The 23,556-nt window shown below is 52.9% G+C and overlaps 1 protein-coding gene across 3 annotated transcripts in view; it reads right to left on the reverse strand.

Moving 5' to 3' along the window:
• The window catches only part of Tmem184b (transmembrane protein 184B), a 44,331-nt gene extending 26,622 nt beyond the window's left edge, over window positions 1-17,709 (reverse strand). The window contains exon 1 of one of the 3 annotated variants that reach the window (XM_052160895.1): window positions 17,595-17,709. The gene's annotated coding sequence lies outside the window, so the exon portion shown is untranslated. Of the gene's footprint in view, window positions 1-4,641; window positions 4,775-17,594 lie in introns of those variants that run through there. The other 2 variants (XM_052160893.1, XM_052160894.1) reach the window with 2 other exon arrangements.
• Between the last annotated feature and the right edge of the window lie 5,847 nt (window positions 17,710-23,556).

Below are 23,556 nucleotides of genomic sequence, written 5' to 3' on the forward strand. Positions count from 1 at the left end.
CGAGCCATGCATCACTCCCTCCCACAGGTGACAATGCAGACCTGAGTGTGCCTCAGCCTGGTCCCTACTGCGCTGCCCTCAGGGAACCGCTGATGTAGCTACGGCCAAGGAAGACATCACCAATGGAGGGAGCCGCCCTTGTACACTAGGCCTGAACGTCCTGTGGGTCTCAATTTGTTTTAAACAGAGGATTCGTTTTTTGTATTTGGCTTTGTTTGTTTTCTGTTTTTAGATTTTTTTTTAATTGTATTTTATGTGTATGAGTATTTTGCCTGCATTAATGTTAGGTACACCACACGTGGACCTGGTGCCCTCAGAGGCCACAAGACTGTGACAGATGCCCTGGAAGTATAGTTATAGACGGTTGTGGGTGCTGAGAAATGGGTCTTCTGCAAGAGAAACAAGTGCTAACTGCTGAGCCATCTCCCTGGTCCAAAATAGATTTTTAAAGTCTATAGCATATAGAGACACATACTGGCTTGTTATATGGGTTAAAAAAAAATTAGGATGGTGCTATATCCGCACCCCCATCCCCACTGCCCAAGGTTGGCTTAAATTCTTGTATCTTATGTTCAAGGGATCCTCCTGGGCTGGGGTGAGGCTCAGCTGGCAGTATTTACCTAGCACGCCTGACACCCTAGGGTCAGCTCTCAGAACTGGGCATGCTTGTACACGAAGGTAATCCTAGCACTTGGGAGGCAGAGGAAAGGGAACAGGGTTCAAGGTCATCTCCACTACAAAGCAAGTTCAAGGCCAGACTGGGCTATAGGGGACTGTCTCGAGAAGAAAAAATAAAAAATCCTCCTGCACAGCATCCAGAGCAGGAGCGCAGCGTCCAGCTTGGGTGCTTTCTAAGGGAAGAGAGAAAGATGAGTAAGGTCGTCATAGAGACGGGTGCTGAAAGCCGGGGAGGGGAGGGAGAGACGGCTCACCAGCCGCAGGATCCGTAAGGATCGTCCACGATAAAGGTAGAACATCAAAAGCTCCACCAAGGCTGAGACCCAGTGGCTGAGGAAAGGCCCAAAGGAGAGGCTGTCTCCCTACCTTGCAGAGAAGCATCTGAGTGGCCAAACCGAGCAAGAGGGAAACTGAGGCTGGCCTCAGTGCCAGGTGCTTCTGTCTTAAACACTGAAAAGGAAGGAGCAAGGGTCCACGCACGGGCACTAGACTGCCTATAGACAAGCTTGCCAGGACTGCCTTCAAACTGCCCACCTCAGACACCTTCGTGACATGCACTTCACAGGACCGGCTGTTGTTTGAGAGGCCCTCCCATCAGAAACATCAAGCAAGGAAGGCTCTGCGCAGGGCTTTGTGATCAAAACCAGAGTTACTTTGTATCGATTAAAAAACATCTCAAATTTGTGCTCCTAAGATACTATGAAATAGGATTTTTTTTTAGCTGAAAAAAATTTCCCAGTGAATCTGAGTGTTCTGAATACCCGTGTTAAGAGAATTTGAACCAAATACCTCTATCTGGTTTATAAAAACATCGGACTGACAGAAAAGATGGAAATGTACCAGCTAAATTCTGACGGCTCCTTTGTGCAGTCGGGGCTGAGATGGACCAGTGAGTATGAAGGGAGCCAAGGGGGAAGCACTGGCCAGTGCTGCGGCACACGCGAGTGCCAGGCGGGGAGCTTTGTCAGGGAAGGCAGCAACAAAAGCCGGGCACAGGAACTTGGAAGGCAGGGTGGGGTCTTTCAGATGCTCCCTCTACAGTGCCAAAGCTCGCCCACCCTGAACATGGCAGCCTAGGAAGCCAGCGCCATCAAAGACTCCAACTTTAGGTCGATGGTAGCAGTTTGTCCTCTGACCTCTCTGTGGAATGGCCTTACAGATAAAGGGTAATGGGAAGGGTGAGTTTGCAAATAGTTACCAGTACATCAAAACCCACACTCAAAAAGCCTGGTATTTGTTTATCTGTGTAAATGTGCCATATATGTGTGCAGCCATGTGCATATGGGCAGAGGCCAGGCGAGGCTGTCAGGTGTCCTCTCTGCCTTATTCCCTTGGGACAGGTCCTTCACTGAACCTGGGGCTCACTATTTTCTGGCTAGAGTGACAGCAAGCCCTACCAATCCCACCTTATGCTAATGTTACTGGTATGCCCGGCCACATCTGGCTTTTTACATGGGTGTTGGGGAGTCAAATACAGGCCCTTATGATCATAACAGAAAGGTCTCTACCCACTGAGATATCTTACGGCCCAAGTTTGTGTTTTGTTTGTTTTGTTTTTAGACCAGGTCTCACTCTGTAGACCAGGCTGGTCTGAAACTCAGAGATTCATCTGCCTCTGCCTCCCCAGTGCTGGGATTAAAAGCATGGCAAGTTTGGGGTTCCGCTGCTGTTAAAGGTATGTAATCAACAGTACAACAAGCCCAAGGCCACTGCCACGGTGTCTACCACAGTCTGTGCTAACTGGTCCCAGCACAGTCCCTCAGCCCCACCCCCAGTGCCAGGCTTCAGATCACACAGAAAGTAAAGCCAGCACTCGCTTGGTCCCCCAGTGGCCCAGCTGCTGTAGGTGCTGTCACCCCCGCCACCTACCTGCAACTCTGCCACCTGCCTGGCAACCTGCAATTCTGAAGAGGCCAGCTCTTGAGCTGGCACTCTGTCCCAGCCCCTAGTCGGGTGGTGGGGCTGGAGTCTGGACCTCTCTGAGCTGGACCTGAACAGGAGAGCAGGCGCTTATCTTGGGAGCAGAGCAAAGGTGCGTCCTGTCCTGTTGCCATGGCCTTTGAGTCAACAAACTTAGCAACCACAGCTGTGCGTGCTTTAAAAGGGTGCAGGGCTAGAAACATGGCTCATGGGTAGAACTGTTGTTTAGACCAGCACCCTAAGTTCCATCCCCAGTACCATATAAACCAGATATGGCGGCTCATGTCTGTAATCCCAGAAGAAGGCTCGGAAGTTTAAGACTAGTGAGCCGAGGCCGGCCTACTGTATAAGATTGTTTCAACAAAATTAAATCCATAAGTAAGTAAATAAATAGAATATAGCACTGCACGTGGTCTGGCATTCACACAGGGGGGGGTCTAACAACCTCTCAAGCCTCCCATGCACAGCACTCCTATAGAGGAGACTGTAGCTCCCTTACTTCAGTAAAACCTTTAAAGGTTATAATTAGTCTCACATCAATTCAGGTCAGACTCAGCAAAATGAGTCTGCTGCTGACTAACGAGGAACCTCTGGGGTTTCTGCAGTGGTGGGAGCAGGGGCATGGCTGGAGAGGCTCCTGAGCACAAGGGCTGACTTCGACACTTACACCACCCCCCAAACCTGTAATCCACTCAGCGCCGACGGGAGTGGGCCTTGACTCCCCAGTGACCAAGGCCTCCGGCCTCCTTCCCAGCCTCCTGTCTGAGCCTCAGCAGCAGAAGCCCTGTCACCTACACCATGTGTGAGGTGAGCGCATGTCTGAGTGCTGGGTGCTTCTCCTCTGCTGTGATCCTCACGGTAACAAGACCACTAACTCTCACCTCAGCAGAACAGTCACCAGCACCTTGGGCCCCGCCCACTGCTCATTGCTGAGGTCGCCATTCCTGTTTCCCACATTCTCCAGGTCCATGATGCCAGGCGCACAGTGGGGACCTGGGAAGTGGCAACTGTGCGCTTCTGAGCACTGCGGAGCCTGGCCTTGGGTCACCCAGCACGCTCTATGGGCTCTGCCACCTGGACCCTCCCCACTGCTGACACTTTGCAGCGTGCCTTGAGCAGGAATGTTCTGCTGGAAGGAGATATGGAGAGGAAAAGGGCGGAAGCTGGGTCACAACCACTGTCTTCCAGACTAAGGAGGCCACAGGGGTGGGGGGCACAACACCATGAAGGCTATGAAAACAGCCGCTGTCACCAGCTGTCACTCAAGCAAGGGGCTAGTCACTGTCGGATTAGGAAGTTCCCTGAGTTAGAGACACTGACCACAGGTGGGCTCCCTCCTGCCTTCTCCATGACAACACTGTAAACTTCTGGAGGTCAAGGTCCCTATTTCAGGGCACCTGCTTTGGGGCCTGGAATGTTCTGCAAGTTTCACTTCTGAGCCCCGCGCCTCCTGCCCGCACGCGCACCTTCTGTCACGTCTGGTCTTCTCTCTCATGGCCTTTTCCGCTATCATGCAGCTGGGTGACAGTGACAGGAGTCTGGAATGTATCTGCTAAAGACTGACTTGGGGACGGGGACACAGCACGGGCAATCCTGATGTTTCAGTAGGCTTGTGCCAAGAAGGCCTCACTCAGTTGGGCAGGCCACACGTGGCACTGTGCAGCTCATAAAGGCCCTTGGTCACATGCAAAGTAGACTTCCTTGTTCAGAGCACCCAGACAGATGAGGGCCCTGGGCAGAGACCCTGCGGGGCCACCATGACACAGGGGCAGGGCTCATGCTGAGCCCCAGGCCTGTGACTAATGGGAAAGAAGGAAGCAAGCTTGGGGAAATGTGCTCTCAAAACAAGGAGTCGCCAACACAACGTCCCTCCGCCTTACACCGGAGGGTCATGGGAGTGGAATGTGACCCAGAAGGGGCTGGAGAGCATAGAGCAGAGGGAAGCGGAAGGAGGGTCTGGGACACATCTCAACCAGGCCCTGGACAATGACCTACGTCAAACCCAGGAACCACTCGGTAAACTTCCCTTCCCCCAACACATACCTCCTCTGGGAAGATAGGCCATTGTCCCTCTGAGGACAACCTCCCCACACTGCCTGGCCTTTCTTCAACCTTGTACCCTGGAGCCACGTCACCTACACCTGACTCCAGCTCTGCCACTCTAGCTGTGTGTCAGAGACAAATTATGCAACCTCTCTCTGCTTGGCACCAAGGACAAATGGCCACACCCACGCCAGAGGAGCTTCCAGGAAAACAAAACTCAAGTGCGTGTGCTGGCGTGCTGCTGCCCTTGGTCTCACTACTGCACCCTCCCATCACAGAGGGGTACAATGGGGTGTCATATTCCCACAAGGCTAGGCCTACTTCTGGTCTCTGATTCTCTTTAAATCTTGTATGTGCAGTGTGCGGGTTTGTATATGGTATATGAGTATATGATGTTTGTGTGTGGCACATATGGGGTATTTATGTAATGTGTATGGTGTGTCTATGGTGTATGTGTGGTATATGTATGCATATGTGTGTATGTGATATATGTGTGTGTGTGTGTGTGTAGCATGGTAAGCATGTGTGTACTGTGTGTGTATACATTACACATGTGCAAGCACAGACCAGGAAGGTGTCGGGTATTCTTTTGAGGAAAGGTCTCTCTCTGGACCTTGAGTTCATGTCTTTGGGCGAGGGCTGTCAGTCAACAAGCTCCAGCAATGCTCCTGGCTTTGAGATGGTTTGTACATATGAGACCACAGCTTGTTAAGTGGATGACAGGATCCGAACTCAGGTCCTCACGGTTGTGCGTGCAGAAAACACTAACCACCTAACCCTCCCTCCAGCCTCACTTCACCCCAAACCTTCCCCACCCTTTTAAGACAAGGTCTCACTCTGTAGCTGAAGCCAGCTTGAACTCAGGGTGATCCCCCTGCTTCAGCCTGAGTGTTGGGTTTACAAGCGTGAACCATAACACCCAGCCAGATTTTCATGCATTTCATCTCAGATCTGAGCCCTGCCAAGCTGAGGCCATGGAGTGGAGGCTCTGGCAGTGGCCGCCCTCAGGCGAGGCTGCACTGGACAGGAGGACAGGCACTTCTCTGGAATGTGAATGCTCCCCAGAGGGAATGCTGCTCTTGTTTGTCCTACCCCTGGAGGAGGATCCGTTTGACATGCCCACTCCCTTCTCCCCACAGGGGCTCCCTTGAACGCTGTACCTGGGCTCCTGGTTTCTGAGCCTGTAGCCTGGGGATGAGGAGCTCCTAGACCTGGGGCGTGCGTGCGTGGAGGGGCTGCTCCTCAGCCTGACCAACCTCCAAGTGGCTGCTGCCTTTGGAGGGAAGCTGGCCCACATTGGAGACAGAAGGCCCACAAGCTGGCCCTTCTCCAGCGGGGATTAGAGGAGAGAGTGGCTGGCCTGCAGCTGGCAGCCTTGCTTGGTGAGCCTTCTGAAAAAGGTCACATGCCTCACGGCAGGACAGCGGTCTGCTTCTCCCGAAATACTATTCCCATCAAGACACCACCAGGCAACATCCCCTTCTCCACCAAAGCCTGAAGCAGAGGACAACTTCCCCAAGCCCGGCCTGTTCATGCTCGGCGGTGGGGACGTCAGAGGCAGAGGATCATCAAGAGAATCCAAGTCCTTCAGCTCCTCGGCAACACTTAACCCTGCCTTGAATTCAGTGATTTCACTTTAGGTATTTTTTTTTGGAGTTTTGCTGTCATTTTGTGATTTTTATGATTGTATGTGCGAGAATGTTTTGATTGCATGTTATGTCTGTGTACCACTTGTATGCCTAGTGCCCTCTGAGGTCAGGGGAGGGCCATGGTTCCCCTGGAACTGGAGTTAGGAGGGCTGTCAGCTACCACGTGGGTGCTGGAAGTGGAACCTGGGTCCTCTGCAAGATCAACAAGTGCTCTGAACCACTGAGCCAGCCACCTCTCCAGTCCTGAATTTAGTGGGTCTTTGGTTTGTCTGTTGGTTTCTCTAAGACAGACTCTTACTGTGTAGCCTTCGCTGGCCTTGAACTCTCTACATAGACGAGGCAGGTCTGCCTCTGCTTCCAGACTACTGGGATTAAAAGTGTACCCCAGGCAGGCGGTGGAGGTGCACGCCTTTAATCCCAGCACTTGGGAGGCAGAGACAGGTGGATTTCTAAGTGTGAGGCCAGCCTGGTCTACAGAGTGAGTTCCAGGACAGCCAGGACTATATGGAGAAACCCTGTCTCGAAAAACAAAACAAAAGAAAACAAAAACAAAAGTATACCCCAGCATACCCAGAGTTCAGTGTTTTGGGGTTTTGGTTTTCAGATGAACCAGGCAGAATCCTGGTTCCTCAGTTCTTTTCCACACTGAGTACAAACAAATCAGTGTGCAGCCAGTGGGCTGGGCTTTGGAGCCTCTCTAACTAGTTAATACCCATCCAGCACTGAGCACATGGCTGCAGAATCCTGAAGCCCAACCTCCCTGCTGCCTTCTGGGAGCTTTCTAAACAAAGACTGCTGCAGGTGCCCTTCCCTGGGGTATCAGCACAAGACTCAGCGCAGGGTCAGTAGATGGCCAACCCCAGACAATAAACTCCATTCACAAGTACGCACTGAGCAGGCAGCCCATCCTGGTGCACACCCACAACAGTGTGCAAAGGGCTCACAACAAGAGCAGAAGAGGCCACAGCGCAGATGCCTGTCCTCACAGGGAGGGCTACACAGTGTCAAATTCAGCTGGTGGACACCTCCTCGGCAGTGAAAAAGAACAAAGGACTATTCTACAAAGCTGGGTGGCCTCACTGACATGGAGAGGAGAAGCCAGGCACCACAGAGACCAGAGAAGCCATGAGAGGCCAGATGCTCAAACCAGGAATCCCAGGAGCTGAGCTGTGAGCACCCTCACCTGGGAGAGTGAGTGACCACAAGGAGTCCCAGGGAAGAGTCAGGTACCTGGGACACAAAGTCCCAAGCGAGAGCAGCAGGGATAGCGAAGGCTGTGGGAAGGGCAGAGGGCAGACACTAAACTGGTTGATACCTGAAGCTGCTGTGGAGGGACTGGCAACAGCCAAGGAGCTGGGTGAGCACAGGCGTGGAGTGTTAGGGATGCCAATAATGCAAAACCTAGCTTCTCAAGAGAGCATGGATTGGCTGGAGAGATGGCTCAGTGGTTAAGAGCACTGACTGCTCTTCCAGAGGTCCTGAGTTCAAATCCCAGCAACCCCATGGTGGCTCACAACCATCCGCAATGGGATCTGACGCCCTCTTGTGGTATGTCTGAAGACAGCAATGGTGTACTCATAAGACAGCATGGGTCAAGGGCCACCACAGAGGGCCTGGGACACCCTGGCTTTGGCTGCTCATGGGGAAAGCCCTGAAAGTTCCAGAGGAAGTGACTGACCACAGTAGGGATTTAGAAGTGCCAAAGCCAGCCAACAGTAGGGAGGATCTGGAGGTCCTGTTGACTAGGGACCCCCAAGCCTGCTCAGACCCTTCTGTGAGGGTGTATACTTTCACTGCATGAGGTCAGGGCCTACATGAGGCTGGCTGCCTATGAAGGGGTGGTCTGGCCTGGCCTTCCTACACTGGGTGAGCGGGGAGTTCAGTTAATATAACATTCATGTTTTAGCCATCAGAAGTACAGGGGAAGCAGGACCTGGCAGCATTCAGGAAGCTAAGGCGGGAGGCTCACTGAACCTAGGAGTTTGGAGCCAGCTCTAGGCAGGTCTGGCTCCTGTTCCGGGTAGGTGGGAAAGGCACAAAGGACAGTCAGCAAGCAATGGCTCGCACCAGCACACTCCCCCAAGAGGTGTTGTGGCCCCAGCTTCAGACAGGGACACATCCTTCACTTCAGGGAGGGGCTTCTGGACACGCCCTCCACCCGCTGCTTTCAGTAAGTGGTTTATCTACAACAGCCGTGAACCCTCTATGGCCTCTGCTGTGACTGCACAATATTCCATGGCTGGACAGGCCATAATTTCTTTGCGTCTCCCGGTACAGAGGCACTGAGGTCGAGTTCAGCTCTTGGCTATTTCAAAGCAGCAGCAATGCCGGGCCGTGGAACCCGTCAGTCTGCTCACACGGAAACACTGTAGGCCAATGCCCCGTGCCGCTTCTGGTGGCTCAGAACTGTACACTTCAGACAAGTCAAGATGGAGGTGGGGCACCCTTATGTGGCTCCCCAGGAACAGAATCAATGTTGGCAATGACACTTGAGGTAGGGGAAAAATGGCAGAGAAAAACTGAGTTTTCAACCAACAGGGCTCTGGGTGAGGAGATGGTACTGGACCTAGATCAGCCCCAACTCGCTCAATGTTCTGCCCAACTTTCTTACACATATGGGGAGACTCAGGGATGGGGGGGGTGCAGCTCAGTAGGAGAGCCCTTGCCTAATGGTACACATGCTCCAGGGTCTGTCCCCAGCTCGGCCATAAGGAAGAATGAAAGACCAGACCTCAACTGTCCTCAGCCCTCCCCAGCGCCAGCTCTGATGTCCTGATGGACCTTAAGGTCACCAAGACACCCAGCTATAACTGATGTCCTTGGCTGAAGGGGAGAATCAGTGGGCCTGGTAGGGAAGAGGGACAGAGATCTGAGGGTCTCTAGCTTCTGGTCTAGCCTTCCCACAGGAAAGAAAAGCACTGTGCGTCACACTCCCTGCCAGAGCTGTGGAGGCAGCACAGTCATAGAAACACTCACATTGCATGACACTCACCCTCCCCGCTCCTGGTCCATTGCTAACTGTTACATAACCAACGGCCACCCGATCTAAGCATCACCCTGTAGCCAGCCCGTCATAGAGGCAGTCTCAGGCACGGATCCGAGTGTCCTCCCTGAGAATGAGGGCAGCAGAGGACATGTGACCAGCAGGACGGGGCTTCCGCCTCTTCCCCAAATCGAGCCCAGCCACTAGGAAAGTGTGGATGAAAGGAAAGGCCTCCTGGCCGCAGCTTAGTGGGAGAGACCTCTGCAAGAGGGAACCAGACAGTCCACGCACAGAGACGTCCAGGGACTTGAAAATATCAAGTCCCCCAACTGCATAGAGCGGCTGTGATTCATCCTTAGCAAGTCCAGACTGTCATGTTCCTGGAACCTTAAGCCGCACATATCGGAACGCTCATGCATCATACGATACCTTCCTGGACATAAGCCACTCGAGAAGACTCACTCTACCTCGGGGCTACGTCACCTGCTGTGTCCCTGGCCTCCAAGTGCGCTCCCCGTGGACCCTCTATCTGAAGGTCCTGCCTTCCTCTCCCACCACCATGAACCACATCCGCACAGCTTTGTCTTGACTGCCTGTCAGCCGCCCCAGGCAGGCGCCCCACAGACCAACCAGGTCCTTCATCACAGTACTCCACCACTGGCAACTTGGTATGCTGCGACCTCTCTCTCTCGAGGAGAGCAACATTGGTGGTCATTCAGGCCAGGAAGAGCCAGAAAGCCTGGTTTCTTGCGGGGACCACAGGCAATTCGCCCTCTGAGTCTCAACCTCTCCATCGACAGAATAAGAATTCTCGGGGCCACGGCCACTGCGAAGTGTAGTCTGCAAAACCCTAAACAGATCATATTGAGGACAGAATTAGAGTAATTACATGGCAATATTAATAATATATAAACGACCACACATTTTTGCCAACACTCATCACTGCGGTGTAGACGCCCACACTGGGTGCTGCTGGGATCCCCCTCGCTGCTCACGGGATGAACAGGGATGGCGACCAGAGGCTGCGGCAGCCATGGCGGCGCCTTCAGAGCTTTTCTAAGACTGACCACGGGCCCTGGAGAGCAGCCGCGCTCTGCAGAGTGGAGGGCCTCCACCACTGGCACAGGACAGACAGAGCCTCTTGATGTGCTTGTCCACGGGGGAGTTCATCAGAAGAAAAACAGAGGTGTATGTCCCTCAGGGTGGGAAGGCTGGCTGTGTATCCTGAAAATCCCTTTTGGGGTGATAAATTACCTCAGGAGGGATGGGAAGAGGGGGGAACAGCCATCTTGGGATGGGCCATGACACCCAGGTAAAGGGCCCGATAGTCTTAGCAAGAGAAACAGTCTTTACAAGCTCTCTGCCCACACTTCAGGCTGTCAAAGAATCCAGTGCATGTATGCCCTTCTTCACAACCATGAGGCCACCAGCCTGGCTCTCACCCTGGTGACCAGCCTTTCTGACCTGGGAACCCACCCAGCATAGGAATGTGAGCAAATGCCCTCTGTGAAGCTTAGAAACAGCTGCCCAGGGCCATCGCTCCAGTTTTGCTGCGGCCAGGATAGAGTCAGGGGACCTCATTTTTCCCACTGAACTTCAAGCAAAGTGCCAGGACCTTTGCTCTTGTCAACCTGTGGCCAACCTCAGCAACCCACGCTCAGGAAACAGTGAGACAGTGTGAGCTCCTACCTAGAGCATCAACTCAACAGCCAAGCCGCCGTCTACAGGGAAGTGTGGAGACGTTGCCGTGGAGTCCTGAGGCCCAGGGCGGCTTTAATCAACAGGACTTACTCCACTAGCGAGGGCCGCGCACAGGCTGCAGCACGGCGACCTTCATGCAAGCTTTTCAGTCAGTGTTCAGCTCTTCGTGTGCAACTCCAACACACTAGAGAGCCGGAAGTGACTCGGTCAGGCACAAAGGCTTTCTGGGTGGGATCTTCCCCTTGGGTTTCCAACTCAGAGAAGGAAGAGGAGGTGTCTGCTGGGCTTCCTGCCTCCACGCAAGCCCGAGACATCCCTCACCCCCTGTAGGCAGATACTGGGCACCGCTTGCCTCCAGTGATACCACTCGGTCTGACCAGACCATCCTGTCCTAAGCTGAGCATGTCAGTGCACACCAGCACTCAAAAGTTGAAAGCGGGAAGATCAGGACCTCTGAGCCAGCCTGGGCTACAGGACACTGCCTCAAACAAACATCAAACAAGACATGGTGGTATGTTGGCCGGGCGTGGTGGCGCACGCCTGTAATCCCAGCACTTGGGAGGCAGAGGCAGGAGGATTTCTGAGTTCGAGGCCAGTCTGGTCTACAGAGTGAGTTCCAGGACAGCCAAGACTACACAGAGAAACCGTGTCTCAAAAAAACAAAAACAAAAACAAACAAACAAAAAAAGACATGGTGGTATGCACCTTTAATCCCAGTATCAGGAGCCAGAGACAGGCAGATCTTTGTGTCCGAGGCCAGCCTAGTCAATGCAGAGAGTTCTGGACCAGCCAGGGATATACAAGGAGACCTTGTCTAAAGTAAATAAATAAAATTGTCAAATACATGAAAACTAAATGGCTGGACATGGTGGCACACTCCTTTAATCCCAGCACTCTGGAGGCAAGGACAGATGATCTCTGTGAGTTCAAGTCCAGCCTGATCTATATGATGCATTCTAGGATAGTCACAACTATGCAGAGACCCCATCTCAAAAACTGAAACAAACAAACAAAAACCATAAATAAAATCAAGGTCACCACGGAGGAGCCATCACACTGGCAGGAGAACTCCAGCTTCATCCCGAGCGGCAATGCGACAACCATCCGCTGTCCACCTGCCCACTGTGGACTCTCCAAATCTGCACTCAGAGCTGGCGTCACGCAAGGCAGTGGGAGGGACACAGCTGATGCAGGCAGGAGCCCGGCATGTCTGCTGCTTTCCAGCCTCAGCTCGGACAGCGTGACCACAGCGGCATCTAGGAGCGCGAGCGAACCCTTACATGGCTGCTCAGGCTCCAGCCAGCTCCTGGGCACCCCCTGCACATGGCTTTCTGCACTTGGGGCTTTGAAGAGCAGAGTTCTAGGAGAGGCTGGGGCTAGAGAGGGCTCAGCGGTTAAGGCCACTTGCTGCTCTTGCAGAGGACTTGGGTTCAGTCCCCAGCAGCCACATGGCAGCTTACAACCATCTGTAACTCCAGTCCCAGGGGAACCAACGCCCTCTTCTGACTTCCCTGGGTATGGCCGACATGTGCACACATAAGGCGAACACTCGTACATACGAAATAAAAGTTAATAAACCTTTAAAGAAGAAGAGACAAGCAACTTCTCAGTGTGTGCTGTACAAGCGTCTACCTCATCTCACAGAGCAGGGCCAGCCAGGAGGAGGCCCAGGGAGAAAACCTAAAACCAGAGGCCTCTGGGTGCCCTCCATGTAGCTCCATCCTGCTTCCTCCTTCCCGGCCTCCTCGGGCAGAAAGCAAGCTCAGTGGACACGGATGACAGTCCTGCTAGGGACCTGTTTGTACGGCTGCACTGATCTGGAGTTGGTTTTGTGGCACCGATTCAGATCACTGTATATAAGCTGTTTCTGGCTGAAACCCACTTTCTCCACCTTTTCACATGGTGACATCATCGTAACTGTTGCTGCATCAGAAAAGCGCCTGCCCAGGCAACAACATCCCCTCAAAGCATCCATGACAACTGTGATTGTCCTGCCACTGGCGTCTCTCCCTGGCTGGATGCAGCTCCCCACATTCTGCCTGACAGACTGGACTCCCGGAGAAATTAAATAGCCTGCAAACAAACAGCAAAAGCCGGTGAGAACAGAAAAGAGAGTTTGGTCCGTAAAGTACTGGCCGCACCAGCCTGAAGATCTGAGTTCGACTCCCAGCATCTACGTATAAGGCTTGGCGTGTTAATGCACATTTATATTCCAGACTGGAGAAGCAGAGACAGACAAGTCCCTGGGCTCCCTGCCAGCTTTCCTAGTCTGAGAGCCCCAGGTCCTAGTGAGAGATCTTGTTGCAAAAAAACAAGGTGGATGAAGAACATTACCCAAGGCTAGCCCTCTTGCTCCCACGCACATATTGTACACTAATGCAAACACTGGGTCATGATAGCCCTATAATACCTATGCTGCTGGCATTTGCATTCTACAGATGAAGCAAACTGCAGCTCCTATCTTTCCCCAGGCTGGCCTTGAACCCATCCTCCTGCCTCAACCTCCAAGTAATAGAATTACATAATGTGCAATAATACCACCACCTTAATTTTCTATCTATCTATGTATCTATCTATGTATCTATCTATCTATCTATCTATCTATCTATCTATCTATCTATCTGTCATCTATTGCTTTACTGTTTGAAACAAAGTCTCACTATGCAGCCTGTCTATCCTTGAACTCACTATGTAGACCAGGCTAGCCTAAAACTCACAAAGTTCCACCTGCCTCTGCCTCCAGAGTGCTGGGACTAAAGGCAGGAGCCACCATGCCTGGCTACCTTCATTTTAAGAACCATGAATTATACCTGGCGAGCAACCTGCCCAAGGACACAAGGCTAATAAAAGCAATTCCTAATTCTCTTTCCAGGTCATCAGAACTGCTCAGCTCATTAGTTCCCTGTCTTCTGCTCCCACATTTCAATGTGTGTGTATGTGTGTGTGTGTACATACATGCATGCCACAGTACGCATGCAGATGTTAGAAGACCACTTTCAGGGGCTGGGTCTCTCCTTCCACCACAGGCTATGGGGATCAAAGCTGGCTCCTCAGCCTTGCAGGAAAAGCGCTTTTACTCCCTGAGCCATCTCACTGGCCCAGATTCCTGAACTCTCAGCTGCCTATGCTAAGGCACCCACTGGGCTTTCTCCCTCCGCTCCCATGTTCTCTCCTACAGCCCATCAGCCCCCACCTCCTGGCACAGCTGTGCTCTTGCAAGATTCTGCAAAGACCCCGAGTAGAGCATGGGCAATCTCACAGCCTCTGTCCAAAGAGCTGATGACTGTGATTCCTCGGACAGGCAGGCCAGCAGTCACTGCGCCGGATCCAGCCCGCCTGGCCCCTGGCAGAGTGGAGCAAGAAGGAAGGCGTAGCAGCTCCACCCAGCTCCTGGCTCCAGGACCGGCTGCATCCCCTGCTCCTTCTCCCTGTGTTCATAGGGCTGAGGGGTCCAAGCACGGATGGTGGGCGACTGACCATACCTCCCGAGGTGACAAGAAAAGCTAAGAGCCCAGGAGACCTGGGAGAATCGGGGGTTCGATCCGTAAGGAAACAAGTTCAGGGCTGGCTCAGTAGCTGACACTCTGCCCTGGCATGGCGGCACCATATAAACTGGGCACATGCCCATAATCCTAGGCATTGGAAGGTAAAGGCAGGAAGGTCAGAAGTTCAAGGTTATCCTCAGCCATATAGTGGCTTCAAGTGTTGCCTGGAATACATGAGACCCTGTCTCCAATTAAACACACACACACACACAGAAGAAAAATATTTTTAGTTCAGTGGATCCAAATGATAGAGAGCAGAAGAGGCCAGCAGAAGAGAGCAGAGCCCGGGGCGCAGTAACCTTCAGTCCTAAAGATGCAAAAGAAAAACAGAGCAGAGACTCCAGAGACTCCAGGGACCCAAGGGGCAGCGAGCAGGAAGGAGGCAGGCAGGTCATCTTGGAGTTATGCACCAGAATGAAGGAAGCCAGATGCAGGACGGTGATACAGCCTCACAGCACAGGGTGTGTGTGCCACTTCCTCTCAAACTTTCAAAGGCTTTTTGTTGTCCACACGGGGATCAAATCAAAATGCTCCGAAAGGGAGACATCACAGGCCTCCACCCTGCTCGGGGCTCCTGCTACCCTCCTCTCCTCCTGGGTACCCCACCTCTAACTTCAGGACCTGGAAGGCCCCAAGCATCTCGAAGGTCAGAGGGGAAAAGCCTGGAGATCCGACCAACTGCCATGTGATATGGAAGGTGGCAGCCCCACCTCACCGGATAGTGGAGGATGGAACGAGAACTCAGGAAAGCACTTTGAACTGTGCCTGGCACACGGTAAGTACTCAGGAAACGAGCTGTTGTTCCTACTGTCCTCTGGGCCCCTTCAGAATTCTCTCCTTACCCCAAGTAGAACATCATCTCAAATGTATTAGTTACGTGCTGGACTACCTCAGCCTACCTCAGCCAACCAGGTCTCTGGCCTCTCTTCCCCAACAGCCAGCAAACTCAGGACACACGGGAGGTGTTCAGTAAGCACCTGCTGACCCCCAAAGCCTCAGTCAAGGTCCTGGGGCAGAGCCCACATAGAGCTCTGAGGGCCTAGCTCCAGGCCTCCCAACACTCACACCAAATCCCCAGTCTCATTTCGCTGCTACTCACTTTCAAAACAATAAAGGCCTGGGCCCTGCCTTACCTAGCAGTTTCTACTCCAGGGAACATGTTGAGAGAAATGAGCACAGCGGGGACTGGAAATAGCACGGAGCCCCTCTTGGGGAGAGGCCTGGGCAGGCCAGCTGGCAAACAAGAGCAAAACCTCAAAGGCAGGGAGTGCTAGAGAGAGAGGGCTGAGGACAGGGCTCAGTAAACCAGCCTGCATGGACTGCCTGAGGCCCGACTGTGTGCACAGCACCAAAGAGGAAAAAAAACGTGAGAAAGCCGCGGGCAGACAGGAGGCTCGGTCCACAGAAATCAGCCCTGAACTAGGACAAGCTGGTCACCCACCCGGAAGCTCTTCTCTCCGCCTTAGTACAACCCCACCACCCTGGGACAAATTACAAGCCACCCCCCAGGATTGCACAAGGACGCCCAGGTCACCTATGACTCTTAGGGAATATTTAGAGCCTCACCACCCACACTGGCCAATGGGGTCGCCATCTATGTCCACCTCCCCAGCAGACTGGGAGTCTCTAGAAGCAGGTACTAGATCCTTTCCCTCCATGTTCTGCTCCAGGGACATCAGGGAGAGCAAGGAGCCAGCAGGGGCTGGAGGCAGCCCTGAGCCTGGCACATAGTAGGTGCTCAGTAAGTTACGAGGCAACTTGGCAAGTGCCAGGGATGAAGGATGCTACCAGAGTCACCTGACAAGTGAGTCACTAATCCCACCCCACCCACCTTGACCTGCTGCCTCAGTTTCCCACAACTATGCCCACAAATATACTTTATTCATACAGCTGCTGATAGAACAAACTGGGGAAAGCAAAAAGCCTCTGAGGAATGTCAGTCACCCAGCTTTGGCTCAACTGTCCCTTTGTACTGAAGCTTTTTTGGGGGTGGATGGGGGCTGGTTTGTCCTCTCCTCCCCCCACCCAGCACTGAATCCACCTCCCTACTCCTCTTGGTCTTTGTCTTCTGTTTCTGGAATCCCTGGAGTTATTTCCAATTCTAATTGTGCCCAAGCACCTGAGAGCTTCTAGATGCCTGGACCCTCACATCTGTGTGCAGGAGCAACAGCCTGGCTTCTGCCCCCCGCCCCCCAGGATGGAGAGGGATGCTAGTCAGGAAAGCCAGACCTCTGAGAAGTAGGTGTGTGTGTGTGTGTGTGTGTGTGTGTGTGTGTCTCGGCTGAGTCTGCAGCACTGGCCTCCAGGGCACAGATTGCTCCTTCTCTCCTTACATAAAGCACCTGGCAGCCAGATGAATAATAAATGGACCTTCACCTAGCACACAGGTATCAGGCAGGCAGACACCTGCTTTGCCCCACCAAGGCCTCCGCGGGAGGGAGGGATGGATGAGAATCCCGCCTCACACAGTCCTCCAGAAAGGATACAAACGAAAAATCCGAGTCCATTCCCCAGACTACCTAGCTTTGCCATTGCCTGGAGCTCTTTAGCCCCGGAGTCCTATCCAGGCCAGGTGTCCAAGGGCGTGCCCAGGAAAAGAGGCACAACACACCCAGACCAATCTCTGGGGTTCCTTTGAACATCCAACATCCTGGGGGCCCCAGATTCCTATTTGTCCCCTTCCAAATCTACTGACCTGTGTGCAACGCGCGCGCACACCCCTATTTACGCAAGTACCGCCTCAAGAGGCGACCACCCTGCCGGGTCAAAGCCACTGCACTGGGGACCGACGCTTCCTGGCCCCGTCTGGCCGTGCCAAGCAGCAGCACACCCACCGCGGCGCGCACAGTCCCATCGGTAAGAGGCTGGGCCCCGCGCCGCCCACCCCGACTCCCCCACGAGCAGGTCGGGTTACACTTAGGGCCCCGCCACGCTGGCGAAGCGGGCACACCCACGGGCCGCTCGGGGGGCCTCTGAATCCCTTCCTCCCCGCGGGAAGTCCAGAGCGTGGGGTTCTCCCCAAGGTGCAGCCCCCACCCTGTCCCCGTCCATCTCGTGCATCCGCCGCCCGGGTACCTCAGGAGCCCATGGCGCTGGAGACTGCAGGCGGAGCAGGCGGCGCCGCAGCCCTGTATCTCCGCCGCTGCTGGCGCGTCCCGAGCCCCGCCGGGTACCGCCGCGACGCGCCTGCGCAATGGGAACGCCGCTGGCGGGGGCGGGGCCGGAGCGCGCGGCTGAGGTCACTCGCTGAGCCTTAAAGGGGCCGCGCGCTGCGAAGCACCACGCGCAAATCTCGGGTCAGGAGGATGGTGCGGTCCTCTCGCAACTCGCAAACGCACCTCGAGAGACCCAAGACCCAGTTTTCTGAGTCCCACCCACCACAGTCCTGGGATGCACAGTCTGACCCGCGGGATACAGACTGTCCCGAACACTCGCGGGCTAGCTAGAGCTTCAATTCCCTGAAAGCCTTGTGTGCGCCAACGCTGAAGGTGAAACGAGATCTAGTTAACGTTTGAGACGGGGAGGGTGAGTGTGAGACTGTGGAACGGACTTCCACGGAGCGTATTGTGTAGTTACGCAAAATGAAACTGCTCTCGTGGAGCTGCCCCACCCCGTTTCTGACTGCCCAACTAACGGATTCTGGAGTAGTCATTCCAGGCCCTATCCCATTTTGATTTGCGAGGTCCCCACGTCTTACCCAGATGACTGAAATGCGTAATATGCAACCAAGTTTATTTTTATCTCCAGCTCCAACTGTCTACCGACACCTCACTTAGCTGGCTCAGCTGCTTCCCTTCCACACATGTTTCTTCACAGCATTCCCCAATCCCCGCTTCCAGTCTTCAAGCCAGAAGGTTTAGAATCAGCCTTGAGTGCTCCCCTCCCGCACTCCTCGTCCCATCAGCTCGGGCAGGACATCCTGTATCCCTAGACTCTGATATCCACCCTACTCTACTGCTGCCATGTGGTCCAGGTTCTGCCCAGGTATTGTGGGCATCTACTAAGACAGCCCCGATTTTCCAACCTTGTCCTCTGCGGGTCTGTGTCAATGTGAGAATCAGGGATTCCTTTAAAAATCTAGATCGGTGGAGGAATGCTTGCTTAGCATTCACCAGACTCTGGGTTTGATTCTTTGCACCAAAATAAACAAACAAACCTACCCAAGATGAACTATATAGCACTTTGCTCAAAACCCTCCAGTAGTTCCTCACTTCATTCCAAATGAAGCCACCATCTGCAGATCTCCGCACAGCCTTGATCTGGCATCTCCCTCCGCAGGCATGCCTGACCTCATCCCCTCCTTTCCCTGGACACCGGCCTCTTGCTCTCCCTACAGTCAGGTAGGCATTCAGCTTCTGGGGCCTCTGCACCTGCTGTCCCCTCTGCTGGGGTTACAGTTTCCCCAGACGTGTCTTCAAAGGCTTGCTCTGCTGTACATCCTCGGGAAGCTGAGGCAGGATTGTTCTGAGACAAATATCTCCTTCCAGAGTAAGACTGCTGAGCCCCTCACATGCAGTCCACAGTCTACAAACCACTGTGCCCTGTCCGCCTGATAAAATTTCATTTCTAACATATATCAATCATTTTCCTATCTTATTACTCACCTACCAGGAGAACACGAGTTCCAGAAAGACTGTTGCATTAGCTTTGTCTGAGGAGCTATGTGCCCCAAGTAGGAAGGCACCCAAAAAATGTGAAACCAAAGATTCCACACAGCTCTCTCCCTCCATGAACCCTGGAGTTTACTGGACTTCCTATGGCAACAGCAATGTGGGTGAGGTGTTACTGGCAGCTGTAATGTAACTCTCCTGCCCGCCCCCCATCTGAATGGCCTTTCTTGGGAGGTAGAAAATTATAGGAGCCGGGCGGTGGTGGCTCACTCCTGTAATCCCAGCACTCTGGGAGGCAGAGGCAGGCGGATTTCTGAGTTCAAGCCCAGCCTGGTCTACAGAGTGAGTTCCAGGACAGCCAGGGCTACAAAGAGAAACCCTGTCTCAGGGAAAAAGAAAAAAAAATCCAAAAAACCAAAACCAAAAACCAAAAACAAACAAACAAAAAAAAACAACAAAAAAAAAAAACCACCCGAAATTTATAGAAGGGAGAGCCACTCCACAAAGCCCTGGAGAGGTCATTACCCATGCTGGACTGGAACTTTTTTCTTTTGTTTTTTGTTTTTAATCACCCCTAAGCAACTGTTCACTCTTGTACCTATAAACAGCTGTAATAGATTCATTGAATGTTCATTAGCCAAGCTAGATTGGGCAGAATCTTTCCTTTATTCTGTGGTCAGTGTCTTCCCTGGGATGAGGAGAGGTATGTTCACGGCTCCCCAGGAGAAGTGCAGCAAGGATGAAGATGTCTGACAACACTGGAGTTGACCTGGGAAGCATGTGCAGAAAGCATCTGTGACAGGGACAACTAGAATAGCTAGACCCTAAGGGGACTTGGCAACCTGAGTTCAATCAACCCATATGACTGCATGACTGAAGGAGAAAACCAGCTGTCCTCTGACCTGGAGGCATGCACAGTGACATGAATGCACATATGCACGCGCGCGCGCGTGCGCGTGCACACACACACACTAAATTAATAGATAATTTTTCCAAAGAAAAAAAAAAGCCAAGAATAGTAGCCTTTAATTGCATCATATGGGAAGCATGAGCACTAAGTAGATCTCTGTGAATTCAAGGTCAGCCTGGTCTGTATAGCAAGTTCTAGGCCAGCCATGACTACATAGTAAGACAGTCACTCAAAAAATAAATAAGCTGAGAGACAGTGGCACACACCTTTATTCCCAGCACTTGGGAGGCAGAGGCAGGTGGATCCCTGTGAGTTTGAAACCAGCCTGGTCTACAGAATGAGTTCCAGGACAGCCAGGGCTATGTAGAGAAATCTGTAGACAGACAGACAGATAGACAGACAGACAGACAGACAGACAGACAGACAGATAGATAGATAGATAGATAGATAGATAGAAGATAGATAGATAGATGAAATAACCTCTCCTGTCTTAGTCGGGGTTTCTATTCCTGCACAAAACATGACCGAGAAGCAAGTTAGGGAGGAAAAGGTTTATTCAGCTTACATTTCCACATTACTGTTCATCACCATAAGAAGTCAGGACTGGAATTCACACAGGGTAGGAACCTGGAGGCAGGAGCTGATGCAGAAGCCATGGAGGGATGCTGCTTACTGGCTTGCTCAGCTTGCTTTCTTATAGAACCCAGGACAACCAACCCAGGGATGGCACCACCCACAATGGGCCCTCCCACCCTTGATCACCAACTGAGAAAATGCCCCACAGCTGGATCTCATGGAGGCATTTCCTCAAGGAAGGCTCCTTTCTCCGTGATAACTCAGCTTGTGTCAAGTTGACACACAAAACCAGCCAGACACATCTTCCAAAGCCAGGTTTGAAATTTACAATTTTCTAGTTACCCCCCGCAGAGTTGCTAACTCCTATAGGCGAAGTCCTTGCCCCACCTGTCACTGTATCTACACCACTTACAAACCAGAGCAGTGTGATAGTCCCTGCCCTGCCCCCTCCAGAGCTGTTGGCTAAAGCACACCCAAATCCAGATTCTTAGTCCCTGCACCCCAAGGGTACTCGTGGTTCTAAAGTTACAGCCGCCTTGTCTGGCAGGGCACAGGCAGGTGCCGGGTATTTTTAGGCATACGTTGCCAGAAAAGGGTCTCAAAACAGAAAGTCACCTGACCTGGTGACAGAGCTTTTGACAGGTGGCACGGGGGCCAGGGCTGGTTGCTCCCCTCAGCACTTAGGCCTCCTGAGAAGATGAGGCCAGCAGGCTAGCTTGGTGGTGAAGGCATTTGCTGCCAACCATGAGGACTGGAGTTCGATCCGTGGGCCCACAGGATGGAAAATAGGGCACTGTGCCATGTGAACCCCTCCCCCTGTCACATCATACACACACAAATAAATGCCCATGAAAACAGAGGTAAGAATACATCTCCTACCGGGCAGTGGTGGCGCATGCCTTTAATCCCAGCACTTGGGAGGCAGAGGCAGGTGGATTTCTGAGTTTGGGACCAGCCTGGTCTACATAGTGAGTTCCAGGACAGCCAGGGCTATACAGAGAAACCCTGTTTCGAAAAAACCAAATCCAAAAAACAAAAACAAAAAAACAACAAACCCCCCCCCCAAAAACCAAACAAACAAACAAAAAAAACAGCCATGGTTTCTCAACATGATTAGTCTTGCTAGGGAGGAAATTATTAGGAGCAATGAAGGCAGGAGAAGTTTGCAGTGGCAGCCTGGATTGAACTCTATTTTTAAGAAGTGCTGAGAGGAAGAGATTGGCAGGAGTGCAAGCAGATGGGCTATCACAGGAGCCTCCTAAGCAGCAGGGTTACGAGTAGTCGGGTTTTTTTTTAATTTTCCAAAATTTGTTTTCGAAAGCCTGTAATATTTTCAAACTTAGCAAAGCATTATTTAAAGAACTGCTGTATTGTCCCATCTGTGTTTTCTGCTCATTGTATCACTATCACCCAGCTGTCGGCTGGGGAAGACAAGGGCTCTCTGCAGGGCGGGGATGCAGGGTCAGTTCATCTTTGCGCCCTCCCATGCCTGGCTCAGTAAATAGCCCCTGACCAAAAGCTTACCCCGATACTGGGAAGGAGCTCCAAGCTTAGGGGTCCCTCAAGGGTTACCCCTCTTCCAGTCTACTTCTAGCTTCTGGTAGGAGAATGTAGAGGAGGGAGTCGAAGCCTCTGACTTGCATGCTGATGAGGAACCCGGCTCATCCACAGACTCCATGTTTGTCGTCCTGTCTCCAAGTACACTGTAGGAGAGCCAGTCAGATCGTGTGCCTTAGAGCGTCAGTGGGAGCTGCAGGCAGAAAGCTTCCTGGCAGAATGACCTCAGGCACATAGCTTTGTTCCTCTGAGCCTCAGTTTTCCTACCTGCCAGTGTTTTGCCTCTGTGTCCAGAGCAGGGGCTGCTGGAAACCCCAATTTGAACCCTGTAAGAATCAGACCTTCAGGCTGAAGCAGGCTGACATCTATCAGAAGGCGAGCTAAATACAGAAGCGATGGGGATGGGCTCACTTGAGTAGGAAGCCCAAGGTGGAGAATTTGAGGGCTCACGCAGGGTCAACAGGGGCCTCTCTTTAGTCCTTCTGTCTCTGGCTCACCCCCATACCCCCCGATTCCCGCCCCTATGGCATGGTGTGTGTGTGTCTTGGCTGCACTCCCAGCTGCCCTTTCACCCCACTGAGAGTGCTCCTCTTTCCCAAGGATTCCTGTCTGTCCCAGGATTGCCTGATTGGCCCAGCTTGTGGTAAGGTTCCATCTTGGAGCCAATCGTTAAAGAGAGGAAATGCCTGCATGATGAGCCTGGCCTGGATGAAGAAGGCCCCGAGAGACAGGAGATAGAGACCGTGCTTCTGAACCCAGGGCACTCAGGATGGACATGGTGGGCGTCACAGCCAGAAGGGAGAAGGAGCACTGGGGAGGAAGCTCAGCAGGGAGCAGACCAGGAAGTTGGGGTTACTTTCCCAAGGTCACCCAGAAAAGAAGAGCAACCTCACCCAGAGCAGAGAAATAGGAAGTAGGCCTGAGCCGACCCCCAGAGCCAGCACTGACAGGCAGAGGAGCAACCTGAGGCAAGTGCTTAGGCCCCGCTTAGGGCTAGCCTTGGCTGCACCATAAGCCCTCTTTCTGGGCCAGTGCCAGGCTGGTGAGAGGCTGGTTGGAGGCTTGTGAGAGGCCTGAACGCAGGTTCAAGGCTAGCCTTCAGCACGTGAGACCCTCAAAAATCTGTAAAATAAAATGAGAGAAAAGCTGGTGCAGAGGCTCACACCTGTAATCCCAGCACTCCTGCTGAAGCAGGAGGATTGCCACAAGTTGGAAGCTGGCCTAGGCTACATGGTGAGTTCAGGCTACCCTGGGCTACAGAGTGAGATCCTGTCTTGAAAAAGAGGGGGAGAGGGGCGGTGAGATGGCCCGGCGAGGAGGAGAGCTTCTGCCCAAGCCTGGCCGCCTGAGTCCAGTCCGGACAACCTACGCGTGGAAGGAGACA

The sequence above is a fragment of the Apodemus sylvaticus genome, chromosome 17, assembly GCF_947179515.1.
Source record: "Apodemus sylvaticus chromosome 17, mApoSyl1.1, whole genome shotgun sequence".
Taxonomy (NCBI): Eukaryota; Metazoa; Chordata; class Mammalia; order Rodentia; family Muridae; genus Apodemus; species Apodemus sylvaticus.